We start from the raw sequence: 18,618 nt of genomic DNA, 5'->3' as shown, positions 1-18,618 counted from the left end.
ATCATGACACTTTAAATACTTCAGCATATGGTTACCCCAAATAAGGACATTATCCTACATAACCACAACACTATCACCACATCTACAATAACTGATAATTATTCTTTAATATTATTTAATACTGTGTCCATATTCACACTTTTTCACTGGCTCCCAAAATGTCTTTTAGAACTGTGTTTTTCCTATTAAGAACCAATCTTTTCTTTTTTAGGGGCACTGTCTTTTGAAGAGACCAGGCCATCTGTTTCACTTGTGGGGTTTGTCTTACTGTTTTCTGGTGGTGGAGTTTTTGGTGAAGTTTTGAAGAAGGATGAAAACACTCTGGAGCTTGAGCTGGAATCCCTGGGCTGCCCCAAGGACACATGCTCTGCTGCCTGTTGAAAATGAGGGAAGAAACCAATAAACAGGGAGCATTCATTTCTTTCTTTATTGCGGCAAAACATACATAACATAAAATTCATCATTTTAACCATTTTTAAGTGTACTATACAGTTCAGTGGCATTAGGTACATTCACGTTGTTGTGCAACCATCACCACCATATACATCTCCAGAACTTTTTCATCTTCCCCAGCTGAACCTCTGAGCCTATTCAACACGAACTCTCCATTCTCCCCTTCCCTCAGCTCTGGCAACCACTATTCTACTTTTTGTCTTTGTGAATTTCACTACTCCAAGTATCTTACACATTACTTGTCTTTTTGTGATTGGCTTATTTCACTTAGCATGATGTCTTCAGAGTTCATCCATGTTACACCGTGGTCAGCATTTCCTTTCTTTTTAAGGCTGAATAATAATCCATTATGTGCATGGAACACATTTTGTTTATCCATTCATCTGTTGACTGACACTTGGGTTGCTCCCACCTTTTGGCTAATGTGAATAATACAGCTATGAAAATGGTTTTACAATTTTCTGATTGCATCCCTGCAAGGCACACTCTTTTTTTTGTTTTGTTTTGCTTTTTTGAGACGGAGTCTTGCTTTGTTGCCAGGCTGGAGTGCAGTGGTGCGATCTCAGCTCATTGCAATCTCTGCCTCCCGCCTCCCGGGTTCAAGTCATTCTCCTGCCTCAGCCTCCTGAGTAGCTGGGATTACAGGCAAGCACCACCACACCCAGCTAATTTTTGTATTTTCAGTAGAGACATACACCATGTTGGCCAGGATGGTCTCGATCTCCTGACCTCATGATCTGTCTGCCTCAACCTCCCAAAGTGCTGGGATTACACCGCTGCACCTGGCCAGGCATGCTCATTTTTACCTTATGTTGTGGAACTAGCCCTCATGCATCCTCTGATAACTGGTAATTTTAGAAATCATGTTTCGAATCTGAATGATTCTCTCCCTTCAAAATCTAACATGAAACAACTCTGTCAGTCTTGCCATTATCTGGGTTTACATCCATCTATACCAACAAGAGAAATGTGGGCACGACTCACAGCAGGTGTTTCTGCATTGCTTAATGTGGTAAGTATACTGATTATACTATTATGGAGTAAGAAGACAAACATTCCAAGCTTTTAAAGCTAAATTCAAAGGCCAGAGATACCTTTTTAAATCAACCTAAAGCATTTTTAATCTGTTAGGCTCCCATACTTCAGAGGACAGGCCTATTAAAGGCACTTACTCCAAGATTCCAAATGTACACATGTGCTTTATATCTAGCTATCCACAAAGTATGAGAGGAAGCAGGGCAAAGTAGGATGAGCTCTGAACTGGATAATGAGGAGATAGGGATCCAGTATCTGGACTCTGTTGATAACCGTGTGACCTGGGGCAAAGCCTCAACTTTTTTGTGCCTGGATTTTCTCATCTGTCAAATGGGAAGTTGGCTTATAGCCCTCAAATGCTATGATGGGCTGAGCTACATTTTATTTTTTGTTATTATTGTTTGCAGAAGTCTGTAATAGGAAGTCAGGTGTGGAAATGGGGAAGCACTGAAGTTGAGTTCACAACTTAGTGCACACAAATTAGTTGGGTGACCTTGTAGAGATTCTGTAATTTTATGAGCCCATATTTTCTAAAAAATTGTTGTGCAAAATGGGGATGGTAAATGCTACAGAGCAGTGATGAAGATGGTAAGTCATCAGGTATGATGAAAGAGCTTTGGAAACTTTTAAGGTGCTATACAATCACATGAGAGTGATTACATGGTGATTTTAAACTGTAAAGACCTCTATAAATGTAAGGAACTACTGGAGACCTTGTAAGGATACTTACTAGGACTAAATTACTATTCTCCTAAGTAAAGACACTAACCTTACAGACTCATATAAACTCAGTATTTTACATTAAAAATAGACTATAGCTCATGCCTGTAATCCCAGCACTTTGGGAGGCCGAGGCCAGCGGATCACCTGAGGTCAGGAGTTCGAGACCAGCCTGGCCAACATGGCGAAACCCTGTCTCTACTGAAAATACAAAAATTAGCTGGGCGTGGTGGCATGTGCCTGTAATCCCAGCTACTCGGGAGGCTGAGGCAGGAGAATTGCTTGAACCCGAGAGGTAGAAGTTGCAGTGAGCAGAGACTGTGCCAGTGCACTCCAGCCTGGGCGACAGAGCAAGACGCAGTCTCAAAGAAAAAAAATAAATAAATAAAAAATAAAAAATAAATAGATTATAACTCACATTCTTCTCTTCCCAAGAATCCATTTTTAGTGGCCCTGGGTATTTCCTGAAATTGCTGGGAATGTTGTGGCAGATCCTCCCCACCTCTATTTTATAAACTTTCATCGGCTGTTTGAAATGCTTGCTTGCTTTCACTCCAGAACTTGTTGCAGCATATCTTGTTTCAACAACCCTCCAGCCTGCCAATGGAGCTTTGGTTTTGCCAGTTGTGATGACTCTGAAGCTCTGTGTCAGTTCTTTTTATTCCTGGAACACTTGATCAGCTAGTTGGGTTGCATGTTGTTTTAACCACTGAAGAGCAGATTCTCAGGCTTTGCTGTGTTTTACAATCTGTGATTTAGCTGTGACTGTTTTAACAAGTGCTCCCTGCCAGAGCTTCAAATAGTCCCTGTCAACAGTTGTTCCATCTACTCTTTCCAGTAGCACAACCCTTTCTTTGAAGGAACATGCTGTGTTTTCAGTTCAACGGGGACTATTTGAGGGAAAGAATACAGGAAGTGATGAGCTCAGGATTAAGCTAATGACTCAATGGATGACAGATTGCTTTAGAAGCTGGGTGTGGTGGCTGTAGTCCCAGCTACTCAGGTGGCTGAGGGTGGAAGATTACTTGAGCCCAAAAGTTCGAGGCCAGCCTGGGCTATATAGCAAGACCCCCATCTCAAGCAAACAAACAAAAAGCCCAGATTGTTTTAGGGTCAAGGGTGATACGCAATGCTAAACAATTAGTATGCCTAGGAATCACCTGGAATTCAAAATGAAAGTGCAGATTTCTGGACCTGACCCCAGATATCCTCTGATTAAGAAATTCTGTCCTCATAAATGAGACTAAAAAAAAAAAAAAAAAAAAGAAAAGAAAAGAAAAAGAACTTCTGGAGTGGGTAATGAGGTTCAGACACACTACCTTAGCATATCAGACATTTTAAACTGAAGGAATTTGAGACATGGCAGGTACAGAAAGGACTTTCTTTTCTTTTTGAGATGGAGTCTCTCTCTGTCGCCCAGGCTGTAGTGCAGTGGCGTGACTTCGGCTTACTGCAACCCCTCCCTTTCGGGTTCAAGTGATTCTCGTGCCTCAGTCTCCTGTGTAGCTGGGATTACAGGTGTGCGCCACCATGCCCAGCTAATTTTTGTATTTTTAGTAGAGATGGGGTTTCACCATGTTGGCCAGGCTGGTCTCTTAACTCCTGACCTCAGGTGATCCACCGGCCTTGGCCTTTCAAAGTGCTGGGATTACAGGCATGAGCCACCACACCCAGCCTAATTTTTGTATTTTTAGTAAAGACAGGCTTTCACCATGTTGGTTAGGCTGGTCTCGAACTCCTGACCTCAGGTGATCTGCCCACCTCGGCCTTTCAAAGTGCCGAGATTACAGGTGTGAGCCACTGTGCTTGGCCAGGAAGGACTTTCTGACCATCCCCTGAAGGAGGTCATAAAACCCTCATCTGAGAGATGCCCTCTCTATACTGGCAAGAAATGAGCATCCTTGTCTCTAAAGACAAAGGGACACAGAGAAGAATCTGAACTCATAGGCCTTGCTGTTTCCCTCAGTTTACCATGCTTAGCTCACACCCTTTTGTCTTATCTCCACCACTCCCCACTCTTCATCAAACGTAGCATAAAACAACTCAGGTTTTACCACTTCTCTGAGTCTCCATTTCTTTATGAAGGCTGCCATGCTTTCTAAAACTTTACACTTATTAAATACATGTGTATGCTTTCCTCTTGTTAACCTGTCTTTTGTTACAGGGGCCACAGCCAAGAACTCAGAAGGGTACAGAAAAGCTATTTTCCCTCCCCTACAGTGGGGTCATTTTACACATACTCCTGGGTGATTCTGATGCTGGGGTCCACATTTTTAGAAACTTGGTGGAGAACACTGGTTCTCCTATGATTGTAAGTAAGTTGACTCTGGACAGACCACAAATTTACTTTGCTTCAGTCTCCACACTCACAAATGGCTATAAAAGCAGTAACCATCTTTCCTTCCTCACAGGTTTAAAATAGGAGTACAGTGAGATAACAGATCCAAAACCTTTGTTTGTTTGTTTGTTTGTTTGTTTGTTTTGAGATGGAGTCTTGCTCTGTCGCCCAGGCTGGAGTGCAATGGCAAGATCTCGGCTCACTGCAACCTCCACCTCCTGGGTTCAAGCAGTTCTCCTGTCTCAGACTCCCAAGCAGCTGGGATTACAGGCACCCGCCACTATGCCTGGCTAATTTTGTATTTTTAGTAGAGATGGGGTTTTACCATGTTGTCCAGGCTGGTCTCAAACTCCTGACCTCAGATGATCTGCCCGCCTTGGCCTCCCAAAGTGCTGGGATTACAGGTGTGAGCCACCGTGCCTGGCCTCATTTTGAAAAGTAAAGAGCTCGTGCTAGTGCAAGACACCCTTATCCTTCTCAGCATTCTTTTGCATCAATGGAGCATACCCCAGTCAACAACCCATCTTGCCCTCACCCCCACAGACACTTCTAGGTATTCGCTTGAAGGGATGAAAGCTTCAAGAACCTGCCTTTTGTCCATCTGGTCCAGACAGGCTCACATAAGTTTATGCCCTTCTAAACAGAGTATGACAGAACCACACACATTTCTGCCTGAAATCTTGCCAAGATAGAATCTGAGATGACTCTCCTAATAGGCCTAAGTCTTCCTTGAAATCTAGGCACATCTGCATCTTTAATGATCCCATTAACTTCATTTTCCACAATGTCACATCATTCCTGGGCCACACTCGATTGCACGTGTGTCTTCTCTGTGAGCCGGGGCTTACACTTGAGGGCTTGCAGTCCACACACGACCCTCATGCTTTGGCTGTGTTCCCAGGTACAGTATATACTTTTTGAAGTTTTGAGTGATCAACTTCACATTAATCTATTCTCCCTCACTCTATTCTAATCCTTTTGGCAAGAACCTGTTCCAAGATATTCTCCCCTTTTTTGGCCTATTCAGCTTGAAACAGAATGATCATAGTATCACTTCCAGTTGAAGCACACTGCTATTTTCTTTTAGATATATTGGGCAGCCTACCGCTAGGCCCTCAGCTGCTTTGTAACTTCATTAAATACTCTGCAATGTCTGATGAGTGTCTGAGTATTTGCAATTACCCTGCCCTCCTAAAGAGCAAAGAGGGGCATGATTCCCCTCCTAAGACCTAATAAATTCTTTGTCTCTCTCTCTCTCTCACTCATTTAACAAATAATTATTGAGCATCTAGTATTGTAAGAGGCATGTGAACCAGAGCAACTCCATCTTGAATAGGAGCTGGGTAAAATGAGGCTGAGACCTACTGGGCTGCCTTCCCAGACGGTTAAGGCATTCTAAGTCACAGGATGAGATAGGAGGTCGGCACAAGATACAGGTCATAAAGAGCTTGCTGATAAAACAGGTTGCAGTAAGGAAGCTGGCTAAAATGCACCAAAACCAAGATGGTGATGAGAGTGACCTCTGGTCGTCCTCACTGCTACACTCCCACCAGCACCATGACAGTTTACAAATGTGTGTGGTACTGTCGTACTCTGTTTGGAAGGGCATAAACTTATGTGAGCCTGTCTGGACCAGGTGGACAAAAGGCAGGTTCTATGTCAAATGCTATGACAATGACAAGAGGTTACCCTATGTGGTCTAAAAAGGGGAGGTATGAGTAATCCACCCCTTGTTTAGCATGCAATCAATATATAACCATATAAACGGGCAACCAGCAGCCCTTGGTGCTGCTCTGCCTATGGAGTAGCCATTCTAATATTCCTTTACTTACTTTCTTTCTTTTTTTTGAGACAGAGTCTTGTTTTGTCACCCAGGCTGTGGTGCAATCTTGGCTTACTGTAACCTCTGCCTCCTGGGTTCAAGCGATTCTCCTGCCTCAGCCTCCTAAGTAGCTCGGACTAATAGGCGTGTGCCACCATGCCCAGCTAATTTTTGTGTTTTTAAAAAATAAACTTGCTCTCACTTTATGGACTCACCCTGAATGCTTTCTTGCACAAGATCCAAGAACCCTCTCTTGGGGTCTGGATCCAGGGACCTTTCCTGTAACAGTATGTGTTTAGCACTGGAGAGAGAGTGCAAGACAGACAAAGTTTCTACTCTTATGGAGTTTATGTTCTAATAGAGAAAACAGTAAGTAGTTGAATGAGAAAATTTAAGGTAACAGTAAATATTATGAAGAAAATGAGACACTATAATGTTGTGCAGAGTGAACGGGGCAGGGAAGTTGCTACTATAGATTGGGTAGTCGGGGAAATGCATCTCTGAGGAAGTGAGATTTGAGCTGAGACCTAAATGGATCAGACTTGGAAAGATTGGACATTGGAAAACAATTACACTAGTTTTTCCCCTGATGGCTTCTGTGGGGTTTGTTTGCTTGTTTGTTGGCAGAGAAAAGAAATCCTGTCTTATGCTTTGATCATAATGACATTATATGTTATTGCTAGGATATGTACCCAACAGCCCACCAGAATGAGTATTCAGCCTATACCCTACCACAGCTCTGTGCTTTTCAAAGCATCACTTTGGTTAGTAGTGGCAAGATGATCCAAAGGATCCCTCAGAATAGACTCTTAAAAGGCCTACCTCATCTAATTAAATTAAGCAGCTTACTATAGTGTTGTATCTTAGAGCCCCGGGAAATGGCTCCCGCCTCTCTAAATATCCTAGACTTTCCAGCTACGCTCTGGAGATTGAAATTCTTTTAAACCAGTTTTTCATTGTACAGTCAGTTAAAAGGTTTAAAATGCAATACCCTCAGGAGAAGTGGCAAATTGGCCCTGTGCACATGCCATGGTTCTGAAGAGGCTACAGATTCTTTCTGTAAGAAGGGAGGGTAGAGGAAGAGACACGTGCTAGAGACTACTGGAAAAGGGAATGTAGAGAAAAGCGAAGAGCTGAGAAAGGGGAAATGGAAGAGAGAAAAGACTCTGTGTCCTTAAGCAACTGATTCCCTAAGGACTGCAACATCTCCAGATTTCTTTTTTTTTTTTTTTTTTTTTGAGACGGAGTCTCGCTCTGTCGCCCAGGCTGGAGTGCAGTGGCGCGATCTCGGCTCACTGCAAGCTCCGCCTCCCGGGTTCACGCCATTCTCCTGCCTCAGCCTCCCAAGTAGCTGGGACTACAGGCGCCCACAACCGCGCCCGGCTAATTTTTTGTATTTTTAGTAGAGACGGGGTTTCACCGTGGTCTCGATCTCCTGACCTTGTGATCCGCCCGCCTCGGCCTCCCAAAGTGCTGGGATTACAGGCGTGAGCCACCGCGCCCGGCACATCTCCAGATTTCTCCAGAGCTCTAAGAAGTCAGGTGTACTTGGAGCTGGCCAGAAGGATTAGTGGTGGGCTCTCTTCTCCTGTCCCCATCCTGAAGACTCGTTTCTACGTTACAGAAAGTGGATTTCCCCATGGGATGGAGCAGTGTGTATCCTGGACCATTTTGCCTTGGGGGAAGTTTAAAAGGAAGGCCTGAATCATTAATTTATGAGGAGGATAAGAAAGTGGCATCTCATTAAGGAAATGACTCTTTAGAGTCTAGAGCCTAAGAAAGCTTCAGTGGGATGAGATCTCCATTAGAAAGGGACCACTATTACAGTCAGTTCCACAGGAATGCTGTGAAGTCTAATAAGGCAGGAGATGGGGTAGGATGGGAAATTTAGAGGGATCCTTCTAGCACTGAGAAACTACCCTTATTTTGTAACCCTGGGCCCCATTTGGAAGGGTGGTAAGCATGGAAGAAAAGGATGGAAAGGAAAGTCCTAAAAAGCTCTAGGGAGTGATTTAAGGACTATTTAGAATAATAAAGTAACCTGAATAAATTCTGAAGCCCTCAGGAGGTTCAGTTTCCCCAAATCATAATCGAAGAAGGTAATCCAGAAACCAAGAAGAAATTTAACATGCACTCCAGTCTTTAGAGATGCAAATCTCTAAAAGAACACTACAGGGAATTCGATTCAGAACCCAGAGAACACTTCTGAAATTCTCTTTTCTCTTCTTAAGCCACATCTGACAAATCCTGCAAATTGTCCCCAATACCCAGGCCATGTGTTTATTCCCTCCCTTCATTCCCCCATCTCTTTACTCCCACCTCTCCAATTTCATTTCTTTGTCTCTCCCAACTCTTTCTTCATAAGAAAAGCTGGCAAACTGATTTGGAAAAGAAAGTATCTTTATAGCAGTGCTGTTTGATGGAAATATAATGTGAGCCACATAAATAATTTAAAATTTCTAGTAACCACTTTAAAAAAGTAAAAGAACATAGGCAAAATTGCTTTTTCTTTTTGGAGACAGAGTTTTGTTCTTGTTGCCCAGGCTGGAGTACAATGGTATGATCTCGGCTTACTGCAACCTCTGCCTTCTGGGTTCAAGCGATTCTCCTGCCTCAGCCACTTCAGTAGCTGGGATTACAGGCACCTGCCACCACGCCTGGCTATTTTTTGTATTTTTATTAGAGATGGGGTTTCACCGTCTTGGCCAGGCTGGTCTCGAACTCCTGACCTCAGGCAATCCACCCGCCTTGGCCTCCCAAAGTGCTGGGATTACAGGTGTGAGCCACTATGCCCGGCCGCAAAATTACTTTTAATGATATATTATGTTTAACCCAGTATGTCCAAAATACTATTGTTTCTACATGTAATCAATATACAAAATTATTGAGATATTTTACATTTTTTATACTGTGTCTGAAAGTCAGCAAATATTTTACATGTAGAGCACTTAAAATGAACTAATCACATTTTAAGTGCCTAATAGCCACATGCGACAAGTGGCTACCCTGTGGGAGAGTAAAGCCTTACAGATTAGGTGAATGGGCAGGAAGAGAGGAAAGACTGGGCCCCAAATATGGGGACATGGCCTGCTTCATGAAGAAATTGTCACAAGTTAGTGCAATGGTAAAATGATAAGAATAAGGACAAGGTACTGAGTTTTTCTTAGAGGCAAATATATTCAATTTTTAAATTTTGAGATTGTGTCTCTGCCAATGTGTCAGAGATGTTTAAACCAGAGTGACTTCATCTTATATAGGGGCTAGGTAAAATAAGGATGAGACCTACTCAGCTGCATTCCCAGGAGGTTAGACATTCTAAGTTCTAGGATGAGATAGGAGGTCAGCACAAGATACAGGTCACAAAGACCCTGCTGATAAAAGGATGCGGTAGGGAAGCTGGCCAAAACCCACCAAAACCAAGATGGTGACAAAAGTGACCTCTGGTCCTCTTCACTGCTCATTATACACTAATTTTAATGCATTACATGCTAAGACTCTCCTACCAGAGCTATGACAGTTTATAAATGCCATGGCAATGTCAGGAAGTTACCCTATATGGTCTAAAAGGGAGAGGAACCCTTAGTTCCAGGAAATGCCTACCCCTTTCCCAGGAAACTCTGAATAATCTACCCCTTGTCTGGCATATAATCAAGAAACAACTATAAGTATACTCAGTTGAGCAGCCCATGCCACTGCTCTGTCTGTGGAGTGGCCATTCTTTATTCTTTACTTTTTTCATAAACTTGCTCTCACTTTATGGACTTGCCCCAAATTCTTTCTTGCTCGAGGTCCAAAAACCCTCTCTTTGGATCTGAATCAGGACCCCTTTCTGGTAACAAAGGTGAGATGCTCCTCACAGAAATAGTCATTTATGAAATTATAATAATGATAGATGCCAGTATTACTCTTCTTCATGACATCATGTGGCTAAATAAAAAAATGGTAACTACAATGTTTCTCCCATTAAAAAAATGTTTTATAGGACCATGAAATCCAAATGGCAGGAAGTCACTGCTTTGTAGCACACAGTCTTTTTTTTTTTTGAGATGGAGTCTCGCTCTGTCGCCCAGGCTGGAGTGCAGTGGCCCTATCTCCACTCATTGCAAGCTCTGCCTTCCGGGTTCATACCATTCTCCTGCCTCAGGCTCCCGAGTAGCTGGGACTACAGGCGCCCATCACCATGCTCGGCTAATGTTTTGTATTTTTTTGTAGAGATGGGGTTTCACCATGTTAGTCAGGATGGTCTCGATCTCCTGACCTTGTGATCTGCCCGCCTCGGCCTCCCAAAGTGCTGGGATTACAGGCGTGAACCATCGCACCTGGCCACACATAGTCTTTTTAAAAACATATCGGCCCATTTAATTATCACAACAATTTATATGAGACACATATATATAATCAAAAATATATATAATTATATGTATAACTATAACTATATATAGTTATGTATAATCTATATATAAATTATATATTATGTATATAATTTGTCTTGAAACTGTAGAGGAAGAAAAAACTTTTTCCTCTATTCTCCTAAGGTCTCCAGCTGGAGCTCTGGGAATTAAGCTGACAAAAAACAGATTATCAAGGAAAAAACAGATCGTTTATTCACATGTGCAGCATGCAATAGAAACTCAGTGATGAGCAGTGATGAGTAACGCAAAGTGGGTGGCTAAAACTTGGGACTTTATAGCATCTGAACAAAGAACAATATGTTGAGAAGTGACAAGACAGAGGAAAAGGGGTTTAGGCTTTTCGGGGCAGCAAACTGTGGGACGCTAAATATATGGGCAAAACTCCTGGAAGTTAAAAGTTGGTTTAGTAATGTTTGTCATGTAGATTTCTCTTAGTGCCATCTCTGGGCCAATAAGAGTTTCAGATGATGAAAAATCTAAATCTTCTTTTAGTCAAATGGGAGTGTGGGAAGGGTGGGCAGAGAGCTTTTTTCTGTTTCTCAGTTATCTTCAGCTTAAAATAATCCTGTGTCAAAAGGGCATATTTGGGGGTGGCCCATTCTAGTCCCCTGCAAAACGATCACACACTTTCAGAAAGTTTCAAGTACAGTGTACAGAACTTTTCTTCCTGAACTATTTGAGAGTTAATTGTTGATCTGACGCCCTATCACCCTACAAATTTTGATGTATATTTCCTACAAACAAGGATGCAACCTACAAAAACCATTATAATAAATCTGTGAAAATTAGGAAATTAATGTTGATGCGCTACTATCATTCAATATTTAGATCCCATTCAAGTTTTAGTAGTTGTCTCAATAATGTCTTTATCCTCCTTCAGTCTAGAAGAGTTGGTCAGTCTCTTTGATTTATATGACCTTGGCACTTTTGAAAATTACAGACCAGTTATTTCATAATTAATAAGTAATTATGAGGGATTTACTTAGAAACTGCAAATACTCCATTCCTCATCAGACTTTTAACTTATTAGTTACATATTTTGATGCTCAAATTGTTTCCAGCTTAGCCATTAGGAGTCCTTCAAGCTGACTTCCATGTCCTTTGACATGTTACCATCATTCTTTTTTTTTTTTTTTTGAGACGGAGTCTCGCTCTGTCTGGCACAACACATTTTCCAGGCTTATTTTGTACTTTCCTTGCCCCAGGAGTGAGCCATTTCTCCAAAGAGCCCTGGTGAACAATTAAGTTTAGAAGCCAAGATCTGGGTGCTAGGTGTGCTTGCTGCTATTGAGGCATCACTGTTGCCCAGGGCTGCTCAGTGAGCAGAGCTAAGGAATATATGTAAATATATACAAACATATACAAAATGTATACAAATATATACAAATGCATACATTTACATCTCTAGTTTTCTCTAGTTTTCTATTTATCTCTCCTGTGTTGGAAACATGAGTTCTAATTCAATATCACAGAGCACATCTTCATTTTCTCTCTTTCTGTATTTGTACCTCCCTTCTCTGGCAGTAGAAACCTGACCATGACTCATTATCTGTAATTTATTTACATATTTGATCAATCTCCCTATGTAATGAAGCTCCTGTTCCCACTGCCACCTCCTCCCCTGCACAAATTCTTTTCTCTCCCCATTTGATGCCTTGTGCTGGGGCATTCCCCACTTGGAGATCCTCACCCACCTTGGCCTTCAGCATCTCAGACCAGAACTCCTCTATGTATCTTCCAACACTTCTAGTAAATTTTTAAGAAAACTGAGAAAACGGATTTCTGTAACTGAGATAATTGAAAATATTATTTCTATATTTTTAAGCTATCTTAATTTCATAACTTCTTTCCCGTCCTTCTTCTTCTATTTTTTTTTTTCTTTTGAGACAGAGTCTTGCTCTGTCACCCAGGCTGAAGTACAATGGTGCGATCTTGGCTCACTGCAACTTCTGTCTCCTGGGTTCAAGTGATTCTCCTGCCTCAGCCTCCCTAGTAGCTGGGATTACAGGTGCCCGCCACCATGCCTGGCTAATTTTTTGCATTTTTAGTAGAGATGGAGTTTCACCATGTTGCCCAGGCTGGTTTTGAGCTCCTGAGCTCAGGCAATCCGCCCACCTTGGCCCTTCCAAAGTGCTGGGCTTACAGACGTGAGCCACCATGCCCGGCCTCCTTCTTTCTTTCTTTCTTTTTTTTTTTTTTTTTGAGGCGGAGTCTTCACTCTGTCGCCCAGGCTGGAGTGCAGTGGCACCATCTCAGCTCACTGCAAGCTCCGCCTCCCGGGTTCGCACCATTCTCCTGCCTCAGCCTCCCGAGTAGCTGGGACTACAGGCGCCCGCCACCTCGCCCGGCTAATTTTTTGTATTGTAGTAGAGACGGGATTTCACCGTGTTAGCCAGGATGGTCTCGATCTCCTGACCTCGTGACCCGCCCGCCTCGGCCTCCCAAAGTGCAGGGATTACAGGCGTGAGCCACCGCGCCCGGCCCTTTTTTTTTTTTTTTTGAGACGGAGTCTCGCTCTGTCGCCCAGGCTGGAGTGCGGTGGCCGGATCTCAGCTCACTGCAAGCTCCGCCTCCCGGGTTCCTGCCATTCTCCTGCCTCAGCCTCCCGAGTAGCTGGGACTACAGGCTCCCGCCACCTCGCCCGGCTAGTTTTTTGTATTTTTTTAGTAGAGACGGGGTTTCACCGTGTTAGCCAGGATGGTCTCGATCTCCTGACCTCGTGATCCGCCCGTCTCAGCCTCCCAAAGTGCTGGGATTACAGGCTTGAGCCACCACGCCCGGCCTCCTTCTTTCTTTAGTAGAATGCTGTTCCTGTTTCATGGAGCAATTTTTCCCCTATCTCTCTGATAATAATTTCAGTTTGTTTAGCCTCTTCTGCTTCCTTCATTGTTCGTTTCTTCTGAGTGCCTTTGTACTGTTATTTGCTTTTGGTCTCTGTCTTTCCAGTTGGAGGCTTTCCTCACATACCTGGTGTGTTCCTAGCTTTCTGTTCCTGTATGAGAATGAGGCACTAAGGAGCCAACTAGAATAGAATTCAGGGTAGGGAGCAGAGATGCCAGATAAAATACAGGATGCCCAGTTAACTTTGAATTTCAGATAAGTAGTAAATAATTTAAAAATATATGTGTGTCCCAAATATTACTATGAACATATTAATAATAAGAAATTATTCATTGTTTATCTGAAATCTGAATTTATCTGGCCATTCTACCTGGGATCTTAGTCAACTATTGACTTCCTTCAGGGTGATTGTGATATGGACAGGATGCGGGAGTGTGGGGTCCCTGGCATGGGGTCCACCCTCAAGCTTGGACCTGCAGCCCTAAATGAGAACAGGCATTCCTGTTTTTGCACCCAAATGTTGCCTTCTGGCATGGCATGTTCCCCTATCCTGTGGCCATATAAACTCCAAACCCTAGGCTCCACAAGCAGAAGAGTGGCAGAATGATAGAGCAGCAGAGTGTCACGGCAGAGAAGGAGAGAAGAAAGGAAGTGTCTGAATGATGAGAGGAGTTCGGCTGGGGCAGCCAGAGAGGAGATAGAATGCAGAAAGACTGAACTCCAGGGGAACAGCAGGGCTAAAAGAGCGTTGTAATACCACTAGACACTGCTGTGGGGCCAGAGCCCAAAAGTGCTCACCCTGGCTCCTGCACCTGCTCACCTGCGTGCTTCCCGTCCCGTAAGGGGTTCCAGTGTGCAGCGGCCAAATAAATGAACCACACCCCTGTTGCATGTACCACGGCGGGTCAGGGAACTCTCCCATTTCAATTATGTGGGATCCCGATTTTTCATAGGTTTATCAGTTTTCTCAGAGAAAAATTCTTCCATTCGCCCCTGGGGGCTATAAGCCTAGCTGCTAATGCGCCAAAAGTCAATTGCAGGAGGGGAACAGTGTAGAGATGGTCTTCCGTGCCACCGTCCCTCGGTCTTTCTTCCAGCTGTGCCAGATCTCCCTCTCCCAGGTGGAATCCTGGAGGAATTGGGCAGGGACAGCTGCCCAAGGAGGGTTAAGAGGAGGAGAACCGGAAGGGGTCTAACTTGGTTTTATATAAACTTTCAACCAGTCCTCCTGTTTTCAGGCCTGCCCAGCACTCCTGCCTTTGGAGGAACAAGTTGCCCGCAAAGGCTGAGTCTTTCTGGGATTCTCAGACTCATTGATCTGTTTTTCCTGTAGGTTTAGGGTTTCAGCTTTCTGTTAACATTGTTTGTTTCTCTCATTTGCTGTGTCTTTGTCTAATGCTCTGTTTGTCTTTGTGGGTTTATGTCATTTAAAAATTTCTTTGCTGAATTTGTTTTTGTGAGAATAGAGATAAATGTGAGTGTACAATCTGCCATGTTTCACTGGACGATAATGATTTTTCCATTTATTTTATTGGTTTATATACCTAGAGGAGAAATTGTCTATAATGTACTACATACTCAAATGTCCTGGGAAAAAAGGATTTGGATAAACATGGGTTTTTCTCTGATTCTCTCTTTCCTCTATACCTCCACGCCCCCTGCCCCTGCCCACACCATGAAAGACGGAAGGTGACTCTGACTGATATGAGTTCTTTGGCTTGCGATACTTGGTATTTTGGCACTATTGATTCCTCAAGTTCCCCAAAGACAACTGGACTAGTGTGCCTATAAATCTTCAGTCTTAACCAACGGTGAGTTTTTTGTTTTTTTTGTTTTTGTTTTTTTTTAGATGGAGTCTTTCTCTGTCACCCAGGCTGCAGTGCAGTGGTGCAATCTTGGATCATTGCAACCTCTACCTCCTGGGTTCAAGTGATTCTTCTGCCTCAGCCTCCCAAGTAGCTGGGACTACAAGTGTGTGCCACCATGCCTGGCTATTTTTTTTTTTTTTTTTTTTTTTAATTTTTTAGTAGAGACGGGATTTCACCATATTGGCCAGGCTGGTCTCAAACTCCTGACCTCGTGATCTGCCGGCCTCTGCCTCCCAAAGTGCTGGGATTACAGGTGTGAGCCACTGCACCGGTTTACCAAGAGTGAGTTGTAAACCTAACTATTCCGCTCTTGAGTCACTAATAAACACAGGGGTGGGGTGGTCATTTCTTAAGTGGAAGGTGAGAAATCCTAAGGGTATATGAGGTCTGAGAACCCTTGTCTTTGTTTAGTTCCTCGATATACCCTTTAAGATGAGCCCAGGAAATTTCAGATATCTGCTTACTTCCAAAAAATTATTTTCTGCCAACTCATGTCATCGTATGTCATTGCCATTAGTTGCCACATGTGGCAAATATTGTAGGCAATAAAATTCAGGCTGATCACCATTATTAAGACATGGACATAAATACTAAGAATAGGGTGGGAGGACCAGGTGGGGTGGGTTTGGAAGGCTGAGGAGGGAGGATCGTTTGAGACTGGGAGTTTGAGATCAGCCTGGGTAACACAGCAAGACCCCATCTTTACAAAAAAAGTTTAAAAATTAGCTGGTTGTGGTGGTGCGTGCCTGTGGTTCCAGCTACTTGGGAGGCTAAGGTGGGAGGATCACTTGAGCCCAGAATGTTGAGGCTGCAGTGAGCCATGGCTGTGCCACTGCACTCCAGCCTAGGTGACAGAGCAAGACCCTGTCTAAAATGAAAAGAATAGGGTGGGAGTACTAATTGCTCTCACTTGACTTGGCTCCATTTTATGGATGAAATTGGCTCAGAGAGCCTTGTAGCAAGTAAGTGGTGTCACTGGTATTCAAACTAATGTTTGTCAGACATTACCTCTTAGAGAGGAATATTTTGAATTCAGAATCTAAAAGGTTTGTATTCTGTGGCTGGGTGCAGTGGCTTATGCCTGTAATCCCAGCACTTTGGGAGGCCGAGGTGGGCAGATCACTTGAGGCCAGGGGTTCAAGACCAGCCTGACCAACATGGTGAACCCCGTCTCGACAAAAAACACAAAAACTAGCCGGGCATGTTGGCGCACACCTGTAATCCCAGCTACTCAGGAAGCTGAGGCCAGAGAATCGCTTGAACCAAGGAAGTGGAGGCTGCAGCAAGCTGAGATCATGCCACTGCACTCCAGCCTGGGAGTCAGAGTGAGACCCTGTCTCAAAAAAAATAATAATAAAATAAAATAATAAGAAAAGGTATGTATTCTGGAAAGCATAGAGTAAAACCAAAGAACTTTCTGCAGAAGAAAATTTCTATTTGTCAAGTATAGTTTTCCATGATTATTATCCTAGCAAATATTACAGGGCAGTGCGACTAGGAAGACAGTTGGCAGAAAGTCTTCTGTTTTGGTGGAGAGAGATGGAGCAAATACAATATTGTGAACCTGATTTTAGTATCAGCCAAACAAAATCAAGAAGAATATGTGGTGGTGGTAGGGGCAAGAAATGAAAATCTCTCGTTTTATCCACAGTTTTGTTTTGTTTTGTTTTGTTTTGTTTGAGACGGAGTCTCCTTCTGTCACCTAGGCTGGAGTACAGTGGTGCGATCTTGGTTCACTGCAATCTCCACCTCCTGGTTTCAAGTGATTCTCTTGCCTCAGCCTCCCAAGCTGGGATTATAGATGCCCACCACCATGCCCTGCTAGTTTTTGTATTTTTAGTAGAGATGGGGTTTCACCATGTTGGCCAGGCTGGTCTTGAACTCCTGACCTCAAGTGATCTGTCCCGCTTGGCCTCCCAAAGTGCTGGAATTACAGGCGTGAGCCACAGTTATTAAAAGCGCTGATTTTTTTTTTCTTTCATAGCAGACAAGTTCATCTTCAAGAAAACTAAGAGATCTCTTCCCCTGACAAAAAACAACTCCACATTTGATGGGACTCAGACCTGGGCTCTTCTGTCACCTCTAGGTAGGGAGGTATTGGAGAGCAAGGTGAGTTCCTATGAAGAGTTTCATGTGAGGGAGAAAAAGATGGATATGTCAGTTACTCTCAGGTAGCCCGGAAGAGCCTGGCAATGTTAGATTTTTATGTTCCTTTTAATTGTTTTGATGTCTTAACCTAGTAATAAATTGTCAGTTAATCACTTTTATGCAATAATAAAAGGTGCATAAAATGTTACTGCTGCTTCCTGCTCAGGCCCCCCTCTCCAGCATGGAGTGTTATTGAGATACATTTCATTCAGATAAGTTGGCAGCTTTATCAGAGCATAGAGGACACCCTGACAATTATCCTACATGCTGCAGCAGACAATATGAAAAGCCTCTAGGTCCAAACTCCCTCTGGCTTCCAAGAGTATATTTTGCAAAAGGTGCAGCTTTGGTGGAACTGGAGAGTTTGGTCACCAGGTTATTTGATTGTAGGAAAAGTCCATATTGTGCTCCAGGACTTAAGAGACTAAGGTCAGTAAATGGGGAGATAAGTGATTGACAAATGTGATATTCTTGCCTGGTGGTAAAAATAAAAAAAAATTTAAAAACCCAAATGTGATAAAATGGGCGTTCTGTGTTAAATCAAAGCTTCATGGGTTTTAAAATCATGTTTATGTAATAATATTTTGGAATTCTTTCCAATTATAGTGAGATCAGAGTGTTCATAGAAAGTCACCATCCATAGACACTGGAAAAATAGTCATTCCCAATTTCTGCTATGTGATCCCAGTATGGCCTTGCTGATTTGTTTGCTTTCTAATTCCTTGGTTTAAGTGGAAAGGAGGATCCTCTTTACAGTGTTACTGTGCAGAGTAGTAATTGTCAACCTCGATTTTGTAAAAAGCAAGAATCTTTCTGAGGATGTTGCAAACTCTCAAGAGGTCTGAATCCAGCCTAGTATGCCCCTCCCACCGAGTGCATGACATCAGGAGAGCCAGTTGTGAAATTAAACAATGATAGGATGATGCAACTTCAAAGAAGTTGGAAATTTTTGATATAATAAGGTTATAAAGCTACAGGTTA

This window comes from Macaca nemestrina, chromosome 7 (assembly GCF_043159975.1).
Source record: "Macaca nemestrina isolate mMacNem1 chromosome 7, mMacNem.hap1, whole genome shotgun sequence".
Classification (NCBI taxonomy): domain Eukaryota; kingdom Metazoa; phylum Chordata; class Mammalia; order Primates; family Cercopithecidae; genus Macaca; species Macaca nemestrina.
The sequence above is the reverse complement of the archived record's forward strand: the minus strand, read 5'-3'. Positions refer to the sequence as shown.